This window comes from Peromyscus eremicus, chromosome 8b (assembly GCF_949786415.1).
Source record: "Peromyscus eremicus chromosome 8b, PerEre_H2_v1, whole genome shotgun sequence".
NCBI lineage: Eukaryota > Metazoa > Chordata > Mammalia > Rodentia > Cricetidae > Peromyscus > Peromyscus eremicus.
The window spans coordinates 26,722,410-26,727,243 of record NC_081424.1 but is presented as its reverse complement, the minus strand read 5'-3'; the positions used below and the strand labels follow the sequence as shown (position 1 = coordinate 26,727,243).

The 4,834-nt window shown below is 37.7% G+C and overlaps 1 pseudogene; it reads right to left on the bottom strand.

Moving 5' to 3' along the window:
* Positions 1-3,703: 3,703 nt before the first annotated feature.
* Positions 3,704-4,059, bottom strand: LOC131918885 (protein kish-A-like; annotated as a pseudogene).
* Between the last annotated feature and the right edge of the window lie 775 nt (positions 4,060-4,834).

Here is a 4,834-nt window from a genome sequence, read left to right as displayed (position 1 = left end):
GTGTATCCCAGAGAGCATTATTACTCTAATATTTGCATTTCTATGATAGGCACCAAATTCTATTTTATAGATATTTCCTCCCAGGACTTATGATGTATTGCTATATGTTATCAAGGAAAAATATATGCATATAGAAATTATTATTAGCAATAAGTATGAATATCTTGGTTAAATTTAATGTTCACAACATGTTCATTGAATAAGTAACAAATCATATCTTTAAATAATTGACATGGACCATAGCACAGTTTATGTAATTCTTTGCCTAAAATTTTTTATATTTTGGAAAGTATTTTCTGCTAACTGAAAAGACAAATCTTAAATAAGTTTGTGATTTTGACTGATAATTTCTTTGAAGCACTGATCAAAATCCCAGGATATAATTGATGAAAATATAAGGAAACTCTCCTTCTTCTTGCCTTGTGGTGGAAAGGAAATAACTATTGTTAGTCTCCTATAACCATAACAAACAATACCCATTCACAGGTTTCAACCATACCATGGGAGAGGCAGTTACTAATCAAAGTATTACATAAAATTGCAATTCTTCCCACTGGGACTCCGCAGGAGTAAATGATACAGCAAGAGTATCTGAAATAATTGTCAAGCCAGGGAGCTCAGACTTCCTTCAGAAGAGGAGGTCAAGTCATAGCATGAAGTTAATTAGAGTGAGTTTGGGAAGAAAGATGTTATTGAAGAGAATTTGTGTGCAAAGACCTGTGATCAAAAGATATATGGCACATAGATGGGACTAAAGCCTCCAGATGGGATGACAGCTCAGGAAAAAACTACCTATAAGCTGAGGCTGGAGAGATAAACAGGTGTCAAGCTTTGCAGGCCAGTGAATAGTTTGATCTATACTTGAAGGATAATGGTCAGTGGTTGAAGACTTGAAGTTAGATAGCTTTATATACTACAAGATGACTTATGCTCAAGAAGGGAAAGAGGAGAACAGGTATATGAAGCACAATGGGTAGAGAGGTCAACAGCTGGGAAAGCTATTGCTATAGTCCTAGTAAATGATAATGACAGCTTTTAAAGGGGATGTGGTAATATTAGTAGTGGAGGTGGAGAAGAAGTGTGCATTATTTGACACACTCACACACATACATACACACATACACACACACACACACACACACACACACATATATGCTAGAGAGATGACTTCATAGTTAAGAGCACATGCAGGAGAGAGAGATTCACTTGTCAGCACCCAAATGCATCTCACAACCATCTGTAACTCTAGTTCCGTGGGATCCAATGCCCTCTTCCACAGGCACCAGACATATATGCACACATGGCGAATATAAATGCATTCAGGAAAAATATTCATATACATCAAGTAAAAATAAATCTTTAATAATATATATTTGTTCATTTATTCTAGTGTGAACAAAGAAAGAGAGAGGTACACCTCAAGACATTAAGTGTCTTTAAAAACCTTCATATAAGGTCAAAAGCAATAAGCTGGAATGTTCTATAGCTAGAACACTGCAAAAATTGACAAAAAAAAAAACCCCTCACCCACCCTGAAAGACTGAGTATTCTATTGGCTCTAGTCATACAAAGGACAAGAAATTGTTTTAGTATATATTTATGCTTTGAATATGAAGAGTAAAGTGGACTATGAGGGCTCTGACCTATCCAGTGATATATACACAATTTTATGGAATTATTTGCGGGGGCGTGGGGTTGGTGGAAGCTGGGAAGTGGGACTTGCTTGAAGAAAGTACGCCACTGAGGGCACACATTGGAAGGTCTTGTGCCTAGCTCTTTCTGTACTCATGCTCTCCTCTCCTCTCCTCTCCCCCCTTCTCCTCCCTTCTCTCTTCTCCTTTCCTCCACTCCTCTCCTATCTTCTACTTTACTCTCCTCCCTCCTTTTCTCCTCCCCTCCCTTTCCTGCCCTCCTCTCTCCCCTGATTTTCCACCCAGCCTCCATAAGGTAAGCAGCTTTCCTTGGGAATAACCTGTCACTATGGTCTTCTCCCTCATCACTTCAGGCCCATAGCCATAGAGCCAGCAAACCATGATGAAGATCTCCAAAACCATGAGCCAGAATAAATCGTTCCTACTTTGTACTGTCTCTCTCAGGAATTTTTCACAGTTCAAAAAAAAATGTAACACAATATAGTGTCATCTTTGAAGATAACCGAAAACCTTTTTAAAACACACAAACACATTATCTTTCATTTAAAACATCCCCTAGCTCACCATTCTTTGAATAAAGACAGGAATATACACTAGTCTGTCAAGCAGGCTGCTAGTATCTCTCTAGCCTAATCTTGTGTAAGTATTATATTTGCTGCCCTAGAGCAGAAAATCGTCTCTCCAAACTTGCTAAATGGTGGGAGCTCTTTAAACACGGCCACCACCTCTTGTTGCTAGTGTCCATCTTACAAAATTTGTATGAGCCTGGGGAACCTAAGCCAAAGGAAGCACTAGATACATAAATAGTAAATGTTTTATTTAGCTTTTTAGCCTTTACTCTATAGGAAAGGCATAGTGGATGGGTAAGAAGTAGAGCAAGCCAGATAGAAGCACCTGCCACAAAGGACGATGGACTAGAATTTGTAATGGATTTGATCTAAGGGGTGAAAACAAGCAGGGTATCAAAATGACTCCTTAATTTCTTGCTTTGCAGCTTGATGGGGGATAAATGCCCTTAACTGAATTTAACTTGTGAGCAATGAATGGGAATTTGGTTTTGATCACAATAAAAACTGAGGTAGTCTCCAGAGAGCAAAGAGAAGATGTCAAATGAGCAGTTGCATCTACAAGGCAAGGTCTTGCTGAGGTATTAATTTATGACTCATGTGGTGATAATTAAAGTCATATTGTATTCGTTTTCTATTGCTGCAACACAAGTTACCACAAACTAAGTCACTTAAAACAATACATCTATTATGTGAGTTTCGGTGACTCAGGACTCCAGGCAGGGGTAGACTATCTCCTTTGCTCAGGGATTCTCATGCAGTGACCAAGTGTCACTATGACCTGAGGTTTAAGATCCTTTCCTAAGCCCCTTAGTTGTCGGCAGAATTACATTTTAGAGGATCATAGGACTAATACTATTAGACGCTGAATGATGCCTTCAATCCCTGCCTTGGGACCCTTCCCAGAACCCACCAATTCACTTCACCAATCAACAAGAATTTCCAGTCTCTTCACCTTAAATGACATTGGACTTAAAAGTTCAAGACTCTCTTTACATCCAGTTAGGTCCAACCAAGATAATCCCACTTTTGATTAACAGAGGTTAATGTTGACATCCTCAATCTTATCTGAAAAATTCTTTTTTTGTTTGTTTGTTTAAAATATTTTACACCTGTAAAAATTTGCCAAAAACAGCAGTACTCTGGTTAGCAATCAAAATGGTTTAAATATAAATGCAATCCATAGAACAATAACAACAAAAATAGAACAATTTTTCTCAATAAAATAGGCCAGTCGTTAGAAGGTCTCATTCTGTGAAGATATTTTCAAGCCCTACTGGAAGAAGCCTGTGGAATCTGCCAACTGTGTGTTCTACTTTGTGCCCTCAAGAACCTTATGGAAAGCAGTCCCGACACAAGAGAATGATGTTTGCCAGAGTGTAATACTGGAGTGACAGAACTGAGGTTGATCACTATAATAACATTCCTGTGTATTAAACTGTTACATTTTAATTATTTATATAGCTTGTTTGTCCAATAAGCATAAAAATAGAGAACAGCATCTCAAAATTTATCTCATTTCATGTTCAGAGATAAAAGGGTTAACCATTCTTCCCATTATTTTCTGGTGGCAAGTCCTTGTTTACAGAGTCTGATGGCAATCACACACTGGTAGTTTCCAAAGCTACTGTATGAAGAGGATGCTGAAGGCCATCACTATACAGCATATGGCAACATAAGGACTCTTGCGTTCACCAATTCAGGCATACTTCCAAAATATTCCCAATACTCCAGTTTTATTTCTGTCTAGGAGGCTGGGTGCCAAGGACTGGATAAGCACACATACATATAAGCAGCAAGATTACAGTCAACAAACTCTGAAAATTGAAAATGGCAGACATAATAAGGCCAGTGCTGGTCCAGCCACATCACCCTTCCAGTCAGGGGAGGAAGAGCTGAAAAATTCTTGATGGGAGTGAAATCACATCATGTTTATATCCCACATCCAATAGCAGGAGAAAAAGATATAGCACATACCCACCAGTGGGAAGCAACCTTAGGGGCCATCTTAGGCTTCTCTTTACCACGTATATCCAAATGGTGAGATATTGTATGAAAAATGACAACAGTAAAACAGCATGAAGCCTCAGAAAATAAGAATCCCACAAGGACATATAAATGTCTGATATTAAGACACAGTGGTAAAAGCTCTATTATTTTTATTTTTATAATTGAAAGTCCAATATGATTAATCATAATACACCCAAGTATTTCAAATATTTTGTCTATTTCAGACTATCCAACCAATAAAAATTTGATATAGTCTGAGAAATTTAATAATATTTTAGATTCATAATGCAATAGAAACTAAGATGGATAAACATGGAATTAAAACTTAGAAAAAGCCTAGTAAAATGCCCTCATTTATTAATGATAATACTAACAATAATGGCTTTGCCAAAGATAATCAGCCAGCAAATGGCTGGACCACAGCTCTCCTCAGTCTGAAATCCACACTGATTTCTTTTCTTTGACTAAATCTGTGCTGAGACTAAAATGGATCATGTTGCTTTACCCGGAAAATTATCAATACCAATACATTCAGCATATTCTTACACTGTCTATGTTTTAGGATATGGTGAGGACTACCGAGGATGCTCTAGGTCCTCAAGAAAC